General features: G+C 41.1%; 1 pseudogene; it reads left to right on the forward strand.

Annotated features, from left to right (window-relative positions):
- Nucleotides 1-2,320: 2,320 nt before the first annotated feature.
- Nucleotides 2,321-20,217, forward strand: part of LOC147445344 (uncharacterized) — a 148,766-nt pseudogene continuing 130,869 nt past the window's right edge.

The raw sequence follows: 20,217 nt of genomic DNA on the forward strand, positions 1-20,217 counted from the left end.
ATGTAAAGTTGCCTAGGTTTGGCCGCTCGGAATTGAATTAGTATAGCATTTTTCCATTTCAATCTTCTTAGAGCTAGCCACTTAGGGTTCTATGGATTTTGGTTTGGCCGCTAATAGATGACGCACCATGTTCGGACAGTTAACTAGGGCACACTATGTAAATCCGCTAAGGTAAAGCGCTCTAAAACATATTAGGTATCGTTATCTCATTTAGTCTGCTTAGGGATAGCTGATAAGGGTTATCGGCTTTAGATTATCTACTTTTGTTTTGGCTGCTAATACATTACTATATTTGGAGCGTTAGGGTAGGCTAAGTAAATCCGCTTGATTAGGTTTGGCAACTTTTGATTTGGTCGCTCCAAATCCAATTAGTGTAGCTTTTGGCCATTTCAATTTCCGAATAGGGTTAGAGGGTTATGGTTTAGACGCTGGTAGATGGTCGTGTTTGGACGTTTCAACAATAAGTGTTTGAATTAACATAAAAGTATATAAGTTCTAACTGTCTGAACACAACGTCCATCTAAACCTAAACATGAGTTAACTTAACATATAATGTAACCTAACTTTTTACGTACAACCTATAACTTAACCTAACCTAACCTATAACCTAACTTGTTTCCTAAACTTGTCCTATAATCTAACTAACCTATTATATAGCCTACAACCTAACTTATAACTTAATTTAACCTTTAATTTAAACCTAACGTAGAACCTAACCTATAAGCTAACCTAACCTAGCCTAACCTAACATAACTTAACATATAACCTATATATACCCTAACCTAACATATAACTTAAACTAAACCTAACCAAAAACTAAAACCTAAACCTCATCAATCGCATAGTTTCAAAAACGACATAATTAAAAACGAAATTTCTTCAAAACAAGATTTTTTCATAAACCAAAACGGAGTTTTGCCTAATGCAAAACAAAATTTCACAACACAAACCATAATTTCTTTTAAAGCATTGAAAGTTTAAAGCATGATTTTTTTATTATTAATAAACATTTTAATTTAAATAAATTTAATAAGCATTAAAAGTCCAAGCACTTACATGCGGCATATTTGAGCAAGAAAAGGTGTTGTAAACATCCTCAAACCTACAAAAACGTGCACACACACCACGTTAAACCCTAAACCCAAAACCTACAAGTAAACTTGAAAACAATCTCACCTTAGTGCTATGGAGTAGTCTAGGAGCAAGATTAGCACCTCCGACAACTTGTTTTGCACCAGATCTGTAAGAGGTGAGGAGGAAGAGATCAAGAGAAAAGACGCGAGAATAAGAGAAATGCACAGGAAAAGCCTGTGGGTTCATTTTTTGTAGGGTCTGACGGTACAAAAATCGATAAAGGCATTGGAATAGGTATCAGTACACGTGTCGGAAAGTGCATTGGAACAGGCATCAAAAGATACATCGGAACAACCATCGGAAATTTAAAAATGAATTTTAAAAAAAACTGCATCTCCCTCCATACTGACCTACACATATACGGATGCCCGCCATTAACGATGGTAATTTGGCGTCGGAATTTAAGTGACCACCTATAGTGATTTCCTTAGTCGATATGTATGCCAAATGTGGTGTGCTTGTGAAAGCACAAAAAGTGCTTGAGGAGTTTCCTATCTGGAATGTCGTCTCTTGGAATGCACTGATTGAAGGATACGTGCAACATGAGCATGTCTAGAAATCTCTAGGATTTTGGGAAGCTCCAAGTGGCTCTAAGGGCGGGCAAAGCAGCTCTTTGATGGGTTAGAGGTGGAAAGTAGAAGGTGGGGCTGACTGCAAGGAATGAGAGGTATTTGTAGTGGCAATTCTAGCAGGCAACAGACACAAGTTTGAGGGCCAACGTTGGGGTTGGAGAATAGGGGTTGAGATGAGGCTAGGGGCAATAGGGATCACAAGGGTTGGATTGGTCACTAGACCACACAAAGGTATACCAGCCAGTGTGGGCCTGATTAAAGGAAGGGCTGTTGGATGACCTCCCTACCCAGGATGTTGTCTCTTGGAGCGAGTTGATTGTGTGATATAGCGAACATGGATGTGGCAAGTAAGCTCTAGACTATTTTCAGCAGGAAAGTAAAAAGGGCCATGCCGCTCAAATGCAATCACCTATGCATGTAACTTGTAGGCCTGTGGAATTTTGTATATGTTTTCACCATATGCAAAGTAGAAAGCTCGTCGCTCCAGGTGCAATCATCGAAATAGTGTAAGGCATTACATTGAGCAAGAATATTCACAATGAGGTTGATAAGCATGGCGGCCTATTGGAGAAACATGTTGTGCTTAGAGGTGCTTTGGTCGATATGTATACCAAATGTGGTGCCCCCACATAAATTTTGGTTCAGCTCAGCTCACATACCTGTGGTGGACGGCCTTGTGCTCATTGCGTCTTCCAGTTCTTTTCACTACCATCATTAGACAACTGGGTGAGGAAGGCTTTCCTTTCTATGCCAAACACCTCTTCTTTCACATGCCCTTGTAGGCTTGTTGTCTTGTGGCTGTCCTGCCCTTCTACATGTCATGCTTGATCATAGCCTCGCTGGTACTCTTCTCAAGTCATAGCATTGTGAAGGTCATATATAGAGTTTCTAGGCCAGGCTTTGGCTCTCCTTGACCAAACAGGAATCAAGGTAGATGCCATCACTTGCACCATTCTTATATATTATAACCTTCTAAGAGCTGGGAAATTGAATCTTGCCTTTCAATTTTTATTCTCTCTAGTGCATGACTACAGAGGAATGAAGACCATATTCGGCACTCCCAAAGGCCCCCAAAGGCTAATTAAGTTGGCAAGAATCTTTTTGTAGTGATGCTTAAATAATTGTAAATTCACTCAAGATGTGATCACCTACATCAGCCTAATGGATGCCTTGTTGAAGGCCAAGGAAGTTGACAAGGCTCTTGTCATACTGGTGGCCACAGTGGAGAAGATGGGATGCATCATAGATGTGGTTACTTACATCAACCTGATGGATGGCGTGGTGAAGGCCAAGGAAGTCGCCAAGGCTCTTGCTGTAGTATTGGCTCAGATAGAGAAGAAAAGTGCATCTTAAACATGGTCACCTACAACGACCTAATGGATGGCTTGATGAAAGCCCAGGAATGGGGTGCATCCCAGACAGAGAAGAGAGGGTGCATCTTAAGCAAGCTCACTTACAACAACGTAATGGATGGCTTGATGAAAGCCCAAGAAGGGGGTGCATCCCAAACATGCTCACCTACAACAGCCTGATGGATGGCCAAATGAATAACAAAGAAGTCAAAATGGCTCTTGTCGTATTAGCTCAGATGGAGAGGAGGGGGTGCTAATGGTAGAAATCAGAGAAGCTACGATGATGAGATCGCAGCAGACATGATTGATGCATTGATGGGAACCAGGGTACACATGGTCAAGATGATAGAACAAGTGAATACAACAATCGACATGATGGCCATCACATTAGACATGAGCAACACGACAATGACAATCGCCATGCTAACCATGCTAGCCCAAATTCCAAAAGATCTAAAGATGACGATGACGACAATGGGCACCTATCCCAAAGAGTGTAAGTTTGGAGAGAGAGACCTTGAGATTGAACTTGCCATCAGTGTGCTATCGTTGGTACATTGTTTAAGGTGTGAACTTTGTCCTAGTGTCCTAGAGTATGAGTCAATGAGAAGAAAGATGGAATTATCCCACGTGCAGTGGTGCAAGGTTGTAGAGCTACTTAAAGCTCATTTCATGAATGAATAAAACAAGTCTATTTTGCATTACATCTCCCTTGTTTATGGTGATCTTGTCATGGCTTTGTAAATACTCAAGATCATGCTTATGAGTCCAAGTTAATTGATCTTGGAACCTAATTTTCTTGAGTGATAATCTAGTCAACACATACTCACTTGTGTGGACGATGCTTCTCTTTCATCCACCATAGCTAGCACGATCCCATTCCCATCAAGTGGTATCATAGCTCCAAGTTATGCTATCTAGGATTGTTGTTATACTTTTATGTTTTAGTGATTAGCATTTGCTAATTAACATTCTCTAATCTTTATTTGCACTAGCTTAAGAATCCCAATCCCTAACAATCACTTGGGCAAGAGAACACTCCACTACCCTTTGCTTAGGTGAGGAGGATTCAACGAAGATGTGATTTCATTCCATCCCTCTTGGTTTGGTCTTTCCATTCATCATCTTTGTCATTACTAGAAATTGTTTGTCCACAATCGCTACTCCTTCTGAGTTCTTCTTCTTCTATCAATCTAGCAGCAAGGTCAAGCTCCCTTCATGATCTCTGTCTTTGTAAGAGTCATCAATGCAAGCATATCCATTGTATCTATGCTTGCAATCATGATGTTGTCCGAGAGTCCTTTGATTCCCACCCATATGATCCCCTTGATATAGATCACATTCACTTGTGCTATCATCTCGACCATGTCAATTGCAATAACCATCATGCCTCGATTATGTATGTTGTGATCATCATATCTTCTTCCATTTATTCCATCATGGCGATCATTATTGTCTCCATCACTCTGTCACTCACGTCCACTATGATGACCATCTACATCTCTTCTGAAATCTCCACCATCTTCGTCACATTCACTTCTCTCCTATCATGCTAAAAATGCGATTTTTATTGCTACGTCGATGATGTCTACTAAAATCTCCACATAAACTCGTACTCTTTGGTTGGGCACTCCCTGAAGTTTTGTTGAATCTGTCGTTTTGTCAGCCCACATGCTCTCTCTCTCTCTCTCTCTCTCTCTCTCTCTCTCTCTCTCTCTCTCCCTCCTTTGCTCTCCCCTAAGCAATAAGTATGTCAGACATAACTAGAAGTATTAATCTACCTCGTATTGTATCAGCTCCTATGCACTATACACTACAATGCAGCTAACAAAGCACTCTAGTTTGTCCATGCCCACCACCAATTCACAAGCAAGCAAAACCTAAAAACAATTGATGAGTAATGAAATGCGGCCATTGCAGTTATGTTTCATGGGACTCTCTCTTTGCATAAGTGTGTGTGTGTTTAAGTTTAAAATCCCATCATTTAGAACCATATACTGAGAGACTTGAATACTGTTTGCAAAAACCTTTTGTGTAGAGAACAAAACAAAGAAGAATTTCTTGATATAAACTTCATTACAAATTACTCTGATACATGAAAAAGTAGGAGCTTAAGCCGAAACTCCTATCAGATGAGAGCAGGTATCCTTACCTGCCAACCAACCACAAGTACAATTAATTAGAATTAGTTTGCACTAAATGGGTGACAGGTATATCAAGAAATCTCCACTCCTTGTTATTGTTGTCACACCCCGGACCCCAACCATACTCCTAGACATATCTTATGTTTTCTTTTGCTCGTCTATGTAAGTAGGGTCGATTACAATCTGTGAAATTTTTTATGGGTTTACATGGCTTGGAGATAGGGTCACTAATTGCTATTGGCTTGGTTCTCTTTTTCTCTTTATGTGCTGCCCTGAGCTGGTCCCGAATTTGTTGTAGCTTAAATATGTCTCGAGTGATGCTCATCCTAGCTGTCTACATGTACCCCTGTTTGTCAACAATGGTTATACACATGAGGTTAATATTCTTATATCTATACTTGATGTTGCCTTAAAGGCACCCCTATCCTTATGGTATGTACACTCATCTTTCCAATCTATTTTTTCATAATTATATTTAATTTGTGAAAATTTCGGCAGCATTTTTTTTGTAAAACCTTTCCTTTTTCAAAAAAACAGTCGTACATAATGACATATGCCCTCACAGAAGGTTATCATACACCCTCTTTCAAATCTTGATGCATTTTTATGCTATATAGTAAACATGAAGGAAAGCAGACAAAGAGGAAACTTTTATCTTTAACATCATTGTTTAAGTAGATATAAAACAGTTGTACTCGAAGCTTTCTATACCAATTCACTTGGTTATTGCTTGCAATAGACATCTGTATTGCTCCTCTTTCACACTTAGTGTTCAAGGTAATGCACCACCTGGCTGCTTCTTCCTTCAAATGACACATTTTTTGGCAAAGATATTAGTTTTATGATACATTTTTTTAATTATGCATGCTAAACAACCTGTTTGTATGCTGATGTGAAGCCTTTCAAATGTGTTTATGTGCTTACATACATACCTTTGTAAATGGATGCCAAACCCAACATTCCCTATGTGTAAGTATGACTATAATAAACCCCGTTTGTGTCTTTGTGTTATCCTTGTGCTGGTTATTCACCACGTATTGCTTTACCCACCTATATGCATGTACGTGTATGTGGAGCTTCCTCTTTTTGTAACCCAACTGTGGATGATATTCTCTAACATGACCCCATGCATGTTTATGTAAGTGGAAATCCCCTACTCTACATATGCATGTGCATCATTCAATTATGTAATTGGTTAACTTAAATACGTCTTACCTTTACGGCTCTGTTGTATCTCAATTTGGCGTTGTCACAAAATGTAGATTGTTTGAAAACACGTTGGCATTCCGCACAATATCCACCCCACCTTTGCTCAGGTTGCTTGTTGTGTAAACTCCTTGCATGTGTGTATTTCTATGCAGCTTGCAAGCTATAGTGTTATAAGTATTTAGGCTTATACTGTTGGTACTTAATATATAGACATGCTATATTGCTTATCAAAAGCACTTGGCAAAACTGTTGCCAGGTGCAATACTATGGAGATGAGGTACTTGAGAAGAGATTATGCGCTACAGAAGCTTACTCACCTTTGCAATTTAGCGCCTCTGTGTATGCAGCTTTATAGCCAATAAAAATTCGGTGCATTTACTTGCTTATGCGGTGGCTTCAAGCCGCTTGCACCGCATATTAGGTGAGCCTTGATGCATGGCCTAACCACACCAGATTGTTATCTAAAAATAAATAAATGAAAGAGGGTATTTAATTCCCCTCATACCTAGGGCAAGTCATTCCCCCTTTTTTTAGGATTCTTGCAGCAAATCCTTTTAACTTTGAACAAAATCGTCCTGTATTTCAACTTGGAATTTCCAAATTTAAAGGAATCCCATGTTACTGGAAAAATTCAATTGTCACAAAAATTGGTACATCGTCTATTTATCTTCTATTGTAGCATATGAAATACAATAAAAAAATCATTCAATGCCGAAAACACTGGCTTGTATACAAATATCAATTATTAGCTACTTGGCCTCATATTTTGTCCTTGTTGTGGTCCATGAGTCCCCAGCTATTGACGTGGTTGCATGCGTCATGTTCCCCCATATTAGTATAGTTTTGTTGTTATGTGACCAAAAGAAATTGCAATATTCTGTGTGTGTGTGTGTGTGTGTGTGTGTGTGGTAATATGGGAATACTTGATTGTCAATATATATTGTGCGTGTGTGTGTGTGTGGTAATATGGGAATACTTGATTGTCAATATATATTGTGTGTGTGTGTGTGTGTGTGTGTGTGTGTGTGTGCGCCCTCCCCCATCCTTGAGAAAAGGTACACTTGGTGGAGGATAGGCCACCAAGTGGATGTATGCTCTACCAATTCTATGTTTCAAAGTATAAATGGTAAATCTAATGCCAAGAAATTTATTTTCTTCAATAAAGTTATAATACATGTAACAATCTTCTCTTTTTTTTAACCATTTTCTTCAAACATAGAAATAAGTTTATTTAAGTCTGTTACCACATATGATTCCTGGGATGCATTGTATAAAATGGGAAGAACTTGTGATATGCATACATTATATGCCATCTTTTTTGGTCGGTTACTGGCTGCATGAATAAATGAGACATTGGGACATGGTAATTTATCTTTTTTCCATGTGGTGTATGTAATATATTACCCTTCTATTGGTTCACATAATTGGATATATGTATTTAAATATGTGACTTGGTTTCCCTTATGTGTGTCTTTGATCCCAATAATCTTTAGCGGGTAAATTATAAAGGGGTCCTCATGGGACAAGGGTCTATTATGATCCAAGAACTGCAAAACAAAGGGATTATTAGCAAATAGTAGATCATCCATATATCTCCATGAATGTAAGAGGCTTTCAACATATCATACTGTGCAAGACAAGATAACTTTTTTATGTATTCAATCTCATACCATGCCAAATATAAATTACACCATAATGGGGAGCAATTATATCCCATTTGTATACCTTTTTGTTGTCGATAAATATGTTTACCTAATTTTGTAAAACAATTATCAAGGACAAACTCATTAATATTATGTAGGTATTCAAATGTCCATATCACTTCACTCTTCTTTTTGGTAAGTTTAATCTACTTACGGTGTTGCTTAAAGCCAAGATATTTCAAAGCTTTTATGAGTTTAATAATAGAATAAAATACTTCAAGTAAACCATGCATGCATTTATGCGGGATAGCTTCATAACATGATGTTACATCAAATGAATGAATGTCTGTGATATGTTTTGGTAAATTAATCAAAAAATTGTATTGATTATTGATCATCCAATATCCATTGGTTTGTATCCCAAAAAATGTGTGTATCTTTTTGTGTATTTTTTCAGTTGTACTCCAAAAAACCTTGGGTTACTCCTTTGAGTAATTTAGTGATTAAAGTTGGAGCCAGAGTACGTAAATACACAATTATGTGCATTAGTGATCCATCTAAAATCCATTTTTTGCATTTTAAAATTTCCCATAAGATATGGGAGTGAGTATTCCAATGGTGCTTCTAACCCAATTTCTTCGGTATAAGATACTATGGCTTGACAAATTTCTTCCTCATTTGAAGAGAGAAGACCAAATTTAGGGGTTTCCAACCTCCTTCTTGCTCCTAAACGAATAAGCCTTTTACATATAAATAGCAGAGTTTGTGCGGATTTATCTAGTCCACAAATATATAAATATTGTAAAATATATTGAATTTCATCCATTAAGTTTGTGTTTTTGTACCATGGAGTTTGGTTTTGCCTGTGATAGGGAAATCTTTGGGAAAAGGACTCATTAACTAAACTATGGCTATAATTGTGATGTGCTATACTATCCTCACATCCCAAGAGGGGACATAAAGCATTCCATATCTTACCAAGTTCTCTTACTATTGAGGTAGGGTTTACAGGTACTAATGGAATGTGGTTTAATCCTTTCCTAATAAATTCTTGGAAGATTTTATGTCTAGCTATATTAGGGTCTGTGGTGATTACATGTTTTCCAAAGGGTTCAAATTCCACTAGAAAGTTAGAAAGTTGTTTATGAGTTAAGCAACCACATGGTTGTGTTTCATCAAACTCATTGGCAAATACCGAAGTTGGTTTGTAAAGTGTATGGTTCAAGTTATTGGTATATTTCCAACCAAAACAAATCCTCATCATAGACAAATCTTTAACGATGTGAAAATCATTTATCATTGTTTGAAAAAAAACCTTGGGGTTGATAAAATCCATATATTTATTACAAAACAATATGTGAATAAATCTCCCATGCATCTTAATAGTGCGCTCAAGATGTAGCGAACCATTATTTCTTGTAGTAAGTGAGCGTACTTGGTCTTCAAAATTTGAGTATTCAAGTGCCTTGGGAGTGTCCTCATAGTCCTCGGATCCTCTAAATTGCCTTGGTTAATCTTACTTGTTGATGCCATGTTTCTTGGTGTGTGTGTGTAATCTTTTTTAATATCTCTTTACCTTTGGGAGGTTTGAGCAATGTTCCAATTGTGTTGGATACTGGTGTGTTGTGTATCTTTTGAAGAAGTGGAGTCCTTGGTGTGTATAGTACTAGTCCTTTAGCTGCTTCTAGCATGTGCTCGTGAAACTGATAATAAATGACCAAAGCATGCCTTAATTCTGTTGCAAATGAGACCACCCAAGCTATAAAAGTGTATACTTGTGCTAGTCCTGAAGAAAATTGAAAGAACCTTGGTAGATTCTGGAATACGTACCATAAAGATTGGTCAAACCAAATGATAGAAGAGGAAAAATTGGAATTTTCATCCACCCTTTTGCATTGGCACTTGAGAAAAGGTCTATAAGAATTTCAACAGTTTCTCAAAAACCGCTTTTGATCCTTTGCCCTATCCATGAGAGAAAGTCCCTTGGTGCAGGCAATGATAGAAGAGCTTGAACACTTTTTTCCATCAACATCGGATAATTTGACCTGCTTAAGCTCGAAAAGAAAATCTTGTGATAAAATATGTTTGGAATGTAAAGCAAGGGTTTTACATTGCTCTACAATATTTGTGGGTATGCTACAGAGCAAGCCTAGAGAGGAAATTGTGAAAGGTGCTCACTGGTTTAAGATTTCATAATCCCAAAGTTTGTGTTTGAGTCAAATAGCATCCAACTCAACTTGCCTGGGTAGTAGTATTGGGATTACTACTGAAAAGAGCTTAGAAACTTCTCTTTCTGAGAATAAATTGTTTGCATCTTCTTAAAAGTTGAGCGCTTCTTTCTCCTCTTCTTCTAGAAGGTCTAAATCTAAAAGAGGATTGATGACCTTTTCTGAGTGCTTAATTTCTATAGGGATAGTAGGGAGGTTATTGATAAAATACAACTTGTTCACAATAGTGGATAGAGAAGTAAAATAAAAGTCAAGATCTGAGCTATCTTGGGCATCAATAATGGGTAGTTTAGCTAGGAAGGTACTAAAAGCCTCCAAAAGCTTATCTTTCTCTTTTCAAAACTCTATTGAGATTATGAAAAAGAGTTTATTTAATTCCCCTCATACATAGGGAAAGTCATCCCCCCTTTTTTAAGGATTCTTGCAGCAAATCTTTTTAACCTTCGAAAAAAATCGTCCTGTATTTCAACTTGGAATTTCCAAATATAAGGGAATCCTGTGTTACATTAAATATTCAATTGTCACTGCAAATGGAGAGTTTTTATTTACCAAAAAATTGGTACATCATTTGTTTATCTTCTATTGAAGCATATGATATACAATACAAAAAACGTTCAATGCCGAAAACACCGGCCTCTATACAAATATCAATTATTAACTGCTTGGCCTCATATTTTGTCCTTGTTGTGGTCCATCAGTCCCCAGCTATTGACGTGGTTGCCTACATCATGTTCACCAGATTAGCATATTTTTGTTGTTATGTGACCAAAAGAAATTGCAATATTCTGTGTTTGCATGTGTGTGTGTGTGGGGGGGGGGGGGGGGGGGGGGGGGGGTGTTCTTTGAGCTCTATAAGTCAAGTGCCAATGAACATTGTCTATATCAAAGAAGTCGCGGGATCTCAATGGCTCCTCGCGGCTTCTTTGCAGAATTTTTTTGAAGCTGTGGGCATTGCTCGTGCGACATCGTCGCTTTAGTGATGTTATACATTTTGTAGACATTGCTAAGAGCATCACAAAACTAGTGTCACTTAAGCACTGCGATTTGCAACAGGCTTAGCAAAAATGTTAGCAATGTTTCAATAAATTTGGTAAGAAATGTACAAAGCGTCCCATAAGTGATGCCCGCTAATTTTTTGATCGAGTGTCACAGCAACAAAAGGATTCTTGTAGTGATTGTGGATCTCTCTACATTACAATCCTTTATGCTAAACATAATGTTCTCGACAATATTCTATAGCAACATTTATCAGGTATATCTAGTTAAGTGAAATTTTAGAAAAATCATAATTAGTTCAACAAAAAATGAATATAGGAGTTTTTTTTTAATACACTTTGGACGCATCTGATAACTTCAGTTTCTTCTGCTCTAGTAGTCTTGAGGCCTCTCTGTCAATTCCTATAAAACTCAATAAAGTTAGTTTAAGACTTGAAGGTCACATAGATATTCCTAGCACCATGTAGACGCTCGACTTCATATGAAAATATCACATAGAGAGCATTGTTCACGTCAAAGAGAATCTTGGCTTTGAACAAGAGATTGGCATGGACAACCTTCCTAGGGAGATTGAGTTTGGGGTAGGCCAAACAAACACATTGATCCGATTCATCTATGACCTCGATGCAAAAACCCTAACCCTAAAACCTATCACATCCAAATCTATCCTCCACTAGCACATCATAATCCGTGGGACAGGTGAGGGTCCATTTAGGCAGGCGTAGATAAGAACCCATTCTCTATGAGCTAGACAGAACTCTAGAGTTGTAAAAGGTGGGTATCAAGAGCATGAGTGGTACATATGCAAAAATTGGGTGTGTTTCATAGATAATGGATTATGTGTATCTAAAAATGGCTTTTATCAATTTCTACATGATTGCGTTGATGTTCTCCATAATGAAATTCCACATAGGGCGTCTCCCATGTCTTGCCAATATATATATATATATATATATATGAATGAATGAAATGAAATGTTATATTAGCGTCTTCTAAAGGCCATATTGACCTATGAGACTAGAAAAATACATCATGGTGAATCTGATACAAGGTATGGATAAAAAAGAAAAAAAGAAACTAACTAAAAAAAAACACTATTAGATTTGTAAAACGTGGGTATGAAGAGCGTGAGAGGTACCCATACAAGAAGTGGGTGTGTATCTCATTGGTGATTATTCATATCAGAATCCAGAGATGGCTTGCATTGATCACTACATGATTGTGTCGATGTCCTCCATGATGAGAGTTTATGTAGGGCATCTCCCATGTATTGCTAATATAGATCTGATCCTCTACTACATCCTCCTCCATTGATGGGAGCATCCCCTCATCCTGGGCCTCCTAGATCTCCCCATCTTTGCTACAGTATGCCTTTGCTAGTGATGTGCCATGTATTCCTCCTCTCTGCTCAATCTCTAGATGGAAGAAAATTGTATATTGTCTCTGGGTGTGTCTATCGGTGTGTGAGCCTCTCTTTCAATAACCCTACTCGATATTGTTGAATCTCCAATTGATAGATCGAGCCAAGACATCTTTGATCCTAGTACCTCATAGTATCTCATAACTCAAGATAGAGGCTCACAAACCTCTTTAAAGAGGTAGTGAAAGAGGCCACGTTTCTCACAGTATGTTGTACAATAGAATATATAGTGAAGTTGTGTCTCTGGCTCTCTTTGACATAGATTATACAACCTAGACTGAGCTGAAATCCTCAATACTGGCCACTCTCAATCTCCAACTAATGTGATGATCTTCAAAACTATCCAATAGCACATCGTGGGCCAGTCTAGATAAGAACCCATCCTCTATGAGCAGGACAAAATGCTCTCTATATGTAGTCTCTTTTGTGCCCAAATCCTATATAGGTTGTATTGTCAATAGTTGGTGACATGGTATACCCAACTGAAAGGAACGTGTCAAGAGGACAAGAAATTGGACCTAGAAGATGGATCGAGGGGTCCTAAGGGGTCCAAGGATGTCATCATTGCTTGGAATCATCTTGGAATGATCAAGGAATACACCTTGGATGACTATTGCCAGAGGTTTTCGGATACATATTTGTCAATGTCCAATAATTCTACTTTGGCATAGTATTTGAAGGTGCCACGGGAAGCATGTGCGAGTGCAAGTGCGAGAGCCGAGAGAGAGAGACCTACTGTTGGGTGGAGTGCACAGCAGCTTGCACACGCTGCCGTGCCGCTTTGCTCCCATGGAGAGAAAATAAGCAAAGGAATGTCGGTCATGTGTATTTGAATCCTGCATGATTGTTCACGAGTTATAAGGGCTTGCTAACAAGCCAATTTTTAAGCTAAAAGTGCATCAGATTGGGATCTAAGGGCCAAAAGATGCCTTGGTAATGCTAAACAGTGAGTATTCTTGAAGTGTTTATAGCTGGGATTATATTAATCAGAGTTGAAGTACTCAATGTGTCTACCAGCCTGTCTTTAAGGCTCATCAATCGGAGCTACAGATAGGAAGTTTTAATTTGAATCGATTGCAGATCAGTACCGGATTGGGCAACTTTCAGATCAGTGATCAGATTTTACGGTTGTCAAGTTATTGACCGTTTAAGATGCACCAAGGACCAGTTCCGTACCAGTCTGGTCGGCTCAGTCGGAGTGCTATTTTGAGTTTTACCCAGGTTTTGGAATGCAATGATTGTGGAGAAATGCCAACACGGCTACGACTTGCTAGAAGATAAAAAAAGAGGTGCTAGGCTTTGCCTTGGCCGACATATGTTCCGGACCTGAAGTCCCAAGCTTAGCCTTAGCCGACACTGCATGGCCTGTAAGTGTGCCGAATGCCGACACTGCATGGCTAGTAACTGTGCCAAATGCCGACACTACATGGCAGGTAAGTGTCCCGAATGCCGCCAATGAAGGAAGCAATGCCTTGCCGATATGAATGCTTAATGTGGGGCCAACCCAATGCAAGGCCGCCCACCAACTTAAAGCCGACCACCCAAGAGCTTTAAATTAGTGTGGCCGCCCACTAAGCCATTAAAGGGGTTTCCTTTAAATCTAGTGTGAATAAGGAAATAATAGAGACATTGCATCAACGAGGGCAGCGAACAGAGTGCAGGGAAGGGGAAGTTGAAGACTTAGCGGCCAGCTTAGGCTTCGGCTAGGGTCGCCGTAGAGAAGAGAAGCGAAGAGCAGGATGGGGCGCCCCTTTTTGGCATAAGTTTCACACAATTTCATGCAATCCGAACTCGGGCTGCCACGACATAAGAGGGTTTCTGCGCCACGTCAACTACCCATTAGCGACGTCGCTAATGGGTAAGCCAAATATAGAAAGAGAAAGCCATGCAAGGGAAGGTGGGGTGCTCTATAAAAGGGGAATTGGGGTTGTTTAAGCGACTCTCCTCCTCATAAGCTACAAGTTCTTAAGCTCCTCATAATCTCCATATTCTTAACCTCCTCATAAGCTACAAGTTCGTAAGCTCCTCATAATCTCCATATTCTTAATCTCCTTATAAGCTAGAAGCTCTTAAGCTCCTCATAATCTCCATATTCTTAATCTCCTCATAATGTCTTAATCTCTTAAGCTCTAAAGCTTGCATAATCAAGCTCTTAAGCTCGCTAATCTCCCAAATTCAACCTCAAGCCATCCTAAAGCTCTCAAACCTCCTAAGCCCTCATTAAAAACCTCTTAAGCCATCTTTAATTGGCTCTTAACCTCACATACCATCAAAACCTTATGGGAAGGCTCAAGCTTAAGGTCATAAGCTCCCTATAACCTACTCTCTAAGCGCTCTTAAGCTGAGTTAATCCTTAACCTCTTGAATCCCTCAAGCCTAAGCCTCATTAGACATTCGAAACCTGCTCGAATCCCATTAGCCATTCGAATCAAGGAGCAGGAGGGAAGAGTAAGCAGAGTTTTATCACTTTCTTGTTTAAGCACCTGATTTAAGCCAGGTTTCTTCTTGTAAAGATCATTTAAGCTTCTATAGTGATTTATTAACCTCTCTCGATTAACTAGAAATTAGATAGACTGTTTGTTTTAAACTCTGTTGTCGGTAATTGCATATGCTACACCTTTTTCCCGCACCTCTCATAGCCAGGGGCCCGGTGCCTTCCCGGCTCACCTTTTGTACAACTATCCCCCGACATTGTTGGTGAGCCCAATGCAAAACGAGCCGGGGTGAGCAATGTGGTGAAGAAGGATGTCGACACCGTAGGAGGCTGCCATGCAGCAGTTTGTTGCTTACATGCAACAACAGCAACATGCCCAACAGCAGTACCATTTGCAGGAGAGGATCTATAAAGATCGGTACACAGTTACCGATAAATTGTATCGATTTGAAGGCCGGGATATTAGCAAATTTTGCAATATCTATGAGCAGGCAATGGAAGAGATTGGAATTGATGATCATAATGCAGTGGAAGGGCTCCATTTGATTGCGGAGCCAGAACTTAGGAGTCGAATTAAAGAAATTCAGGTGCTTCAAGGCCCGAATTGGAAGGATTTTCAGAAGGCACTTCAAGAGGAATACTTCCTGGAGGATTCTCAAAGAGTAACCAGGCAAAGTTTCATGAACTAGGTGCAGAAGAAGAACAAAAATATGTATGCACGAGAGTTATTGCGGGAATTTGAGAAGAAATTAGAGCAACTGTCCTCGATAGAGCAACGTTCAAAGAGGGATCAGAAGGTTGAGCTGTTCATTCAGGCTGCTGATCCTCAACTTCAGAGGAGTTTAGTGAAGTTGCTAGAGGATCCAACTGGAGAATTGGGCTTAACATCCGACTAGAAGTAGTCATAGAAGCAGTCAACATGATCGTGAAATGATAGATGAGAGTCAAGAAGTTGATCGTGGCTGACATCATGGATGTGGCGGAGGAGGAACCTAAAGAGAAAACAACCTCGACAATACTTAGAGTGGAGGAGCCAGTTCTTGAAAAATTGGTGAAAGGTATTCAAGAATTGAATTTAAATTTTAAAGCTGTTAAATTTGATGGACTACCTGCAAAGGGGTCTACATCCGATCCTAGAGAGCAGCCACTAACGGAGGCAAAGCGGACCCCGAACCCCGATGGCCTCTAAACCGCCGGGGACCGAATGGCGCGCCTCGAGCCTGCCACGGTAAAGTGAACAGGGGGCACCACCTAGCTTTGAGTGGCTAGGATTCAAAACCACTACGATATGAACACCGCAAGCCTACACACCGAGAGAGAGAGAGAGAGAGAGAGAGAGAGAGAGAGAGAGAGAGAGAGAGAGAGAGAGAGAGAGAGAGAGAGAGAGAGAGAGAGACAGAGAGAGTGAGACAGAGAGAGAGAGAGAGAATATCTGCAAATGATGAAAACCCTCGGGGTGTGAGGGTGAATTATTTCTGCAATATTTACAACGTGGCATGCCGTGGTGGTAGAGAGGTAGGGGGAGGAGGTGGTGTAACCTACTTGGTGCGTTCTCTAAGGCGACTCAATGATTGTGAATACTTACCACCAAGAGCGCACATACGTGTGTGCATCGACCATTGGAGTCCAGAGGTGGATGTGGTTTCCTTCGCATGATGAAACTCCCAAGGCAAACCCAACACACAAGCCCCCTCCCCGTGATGGTGATAGTGTCAATCCTTCCCACTACACTCTACCAAATGCTTGGTTCCTCATGAATTGCCCCCCCCCCCCCGATAGTGACCTCTCAGTGCCAATTTATAGGTGTTGGTTGCTTGGATTATGGTAATCCCAATGTGGTTAGGGTAAGCTTAATCGGGGAGACAAAGCAAGTGGTGGGCCCAGTGTGGTTGACCTTTGCTTTGTTTTGGGAGGTTATTAAAAGATGGGATCGGAATCTCTAGGTCGGCCTTTGTGACCATCACCTAGAGAGAGGATATTTACAAAAAAAATGGAAATTTACAATGGCTCGGGTTAAAATTTAAGATAATGATGGAAATAACCTATAAATTACTGGGATGGCATCCTGGTTGGGTGTTGCCGGCGAATGGCGTGCTGATGGTGCGTCGGTGTTGAGCGTACTTATTTTGGGAGTCGGGCCGGGCATGCCTTCGGCACGTTTTCTCTTTTTGTTGTTGGCGGCGCGTGCTTTGGATCCCTCTTCTTTTGTTTGTTGATGTCGTAGTCCTTTTCTTCGTTGAATGTGTGGTGCAGTGCATATATGCGTGTGTGTGTGTGTGTGTGTATGTATTGGTTCATGAGGGCGGGTGTGTGTGTTTTGTATAGGTATGTGTGTGCGAAAACGTGCGTGGGAAGGGGGGGGCTATATATATATATAATGTATATATATAGTTATTTTGTTTTTTTTGTTTTTCTTCTAGCGGATGGCCGGCGGCTTGTTTTCTGCGCAAGGTAGATGTGGGGGGGGGGGGGGGGGGGGGGGGTAATAGGGATAGAGAGTGTGTGTGGTGTGTGTGTGTGTATAGGTAGGGTGTGTGTGTGTATTGTGTGTGTGTGTGTGTATTGCAGACTGCTGCTTGCGCGAGGTGAATGGGTGGGTGTGTGGGTGCTTTGCGGACTGCTGCACACAGCGCCGATGGGAGAGAGGGGACCGGGGGGGAGGTGATTGTGTGTGTGTGTGTGTGTGTGTGTGTGTGTGTTATGTGTGTGGGTGGTCCTATGCAACGCTGCCCGTGAGAGGGAGAGAGAGGGAGGATTGTCCTTGCGTGTGTGGCTTGGGCGCCTTGGTGAGAGAGAGCGAGAGTATCCGCGTTGAGCCTTGAGAGAGAGTGTGTGAGGGAGAGGGAGGGGTGAGGTTTTGGGATAAGAGAGAGAGAGAGAGAGAGAGAGAGAGAGAGAGAGAGAGAGAGAGAGAGAGAGAGAGAGAGAGAGAGAGAGAGAGGGAGAGGGATGAGGTGAGGAGTGGGGTATGGGAGATGTGTGGGTGAGAGGGAGAGGGGGGGGGGGGTTCATTGTCTTGCATGGAAGCTTGAGGACGAAGGGGGGGGGGATAAGTCAATGGTGGAGTGAGGGAATATATCCGCGGGCCAAGAGGGGGGGGGAATGAGGTGGAGGAGAGGGGAATGAAGCCGATGGAGGGTGAGGCGAGCGGGTGGGGAAGAGGGAGGAGGGGTCGGGGAGAGAATATTAGCGGGCCAAAGGGGGGGGGAATGAGTGGGGGGGGGGGGGATGTAAGGGTGAGTGTAAGAATGCGGAGAGCAGAAGGGGGGAGGGGTTTCCATGCGGCTCACACAGAGGGAGCACGAGAGAGGGGTCGGGAGTTTTTGTTTTTTTTTTTAGGGCTTCTGCCTGGCCGGGGAGGGTAAATTGAGAGAGAGAGATATTAGGGAAAGGGGTATGTAGGGAAAATGAGAGAGAGAGAGAGAGAGAGAGAGAGAGAGAGAGAGAGAGAGAGAGAGAGAGAGTTTTTATCCAATGCCCGTAGGGCGGCGGGGGGGAAAAATAAGCTACGTTGGGGGGTTACTGAGAGTGGCAGGGTGAAATGAGTTTTTTTTCTCTTTTTTTTTTTGATTTCCCAAAGTCGGCTATCAGTAGCCCTCTCCCTTTTGGCTAGAGGCATTCATGCTGCTAGACCTTCTTCTGCTTCTTCAGCTGTAGAGTTAGAGGGTTCTCCCTCTTCTGGAATGTCTAGCACGAATTCTGGGTCAAACCTTAGAAAATACCGTTTTAGTCTCCATCCATTGACTCTAGTCTTGTGAATTCTCCCATGTGCTTCCATCAGCTTATAGCTGCCGTTGTCATAGCACTTCTTGATGATGAATGGCCCTTCCCATCTGGGTTGAATTTCCTTATCCTTCCTAGTGTCAAATCTGTTGACGTATCGCAGTACTAGCATGCCTCTTTCCAGCCCTTTCTCTTTAAGCCCTTGATTGAAAGTGAGTCGGCGTCGTTCTACCTGTGCTGCATAGTGATTGATTGCTTCTTCTCTATCCAGTTCGAGTCTCTCTAGATCCAAGATGTGGTTTCGGAGGTTTACAATTGGACGGTGTGTATGGCTAGCCAAGACTCATAAGCTGCCTTTTTGTACCTCAATGGGTAGAATTGCCTCCTTCCCATAAACTAGATGGAAAGGAGTGAAACCTAGTGATGTTCGGAACGTTGTTCTATTGGCCCAAAGAGCTGCCATGAGATGTTTATCCCAGTCTCCTGTGTGGTTGTTCACCTGTTCTGTGATGATTTTGAAAATCATTCCATTTACCTTCTCTACCAGACCATTGCATTGTGGGTAGTATGGTGTGGAATGCCGACGTGTGATGCCTAACTTCTTCATCAGTTCTTCCACTAAATCACCTCTGAATCTTGGTCCTCTCTCTGATATTATTTCAAGAGGAGTGCCAAAACGGCAAACGATATGCTCAAAAATGAACTTTGCCACCTCTTGGGCTGTAATGCGGGTGGTGGCCATTGCTTCTGCCCATTGCGTCATGTAGTCTACACCCACTATGATGTACAGTTTACCTCATTGGGCCCTTGGTATGGGACCGATTGCATCTATTCCCCATTTCTCAAAAGAACCATATGAAATGATAGGGGTTTGTGGCTCGTAGGTTAACGTGCGATCATTGGCCACTTGACAAGCCTTACATGTTTTTACAAGAATGGTGTACATCTCTGTTCAAACTAGGCCAAAAGTATCCTGCCTGTAGAATCTTCCTACTGGTGATATCTAGAGCAAAATGACCGCCGCAGACGTCGTCATGGCAACTTGAAATTACCTCTGTGATTTCACTGGAGGTTGGCACCCGCCTGAGAATTTGATCTTTGCCCTTACAATACAAGTGGTCATCTATAAGGCGGTATCTAGTAGCCTTCCTTACCAGCCATTGTTTTTGGCCTTTAGTGTGTCCTGCTATGGACATTCTCCTGTATCCAGAAATCTGATGATATCAAGCATAGCATCACTACCTTGGAAGAGGGGTAGTTTTAATTTGATTGCTCCTACGGGAACATCTTGTATTCTTTCTTTAGCTAGTGCATCTGCCTCCTGATTTTCTGTTCTAGGGACATGGAAGAGCTTCACTGCTT

Source organism: Adiantum capillus-veneris, chromosome 12 (genome assembly GCF_014529385.1).
Source record: "Adiantum capillus-veneris isolate H3 chromosome 12, ASM1452938v2, whole genome shotgun sequence".
Taxonomy (NCBI): domain Eukaryota; kingdom Viridiplantae; phylum Streptophyta; class Polypodiopsida; order Polypodiales; family Pteridaceae; genus Adiantum; species Adiantum capillus-veneris.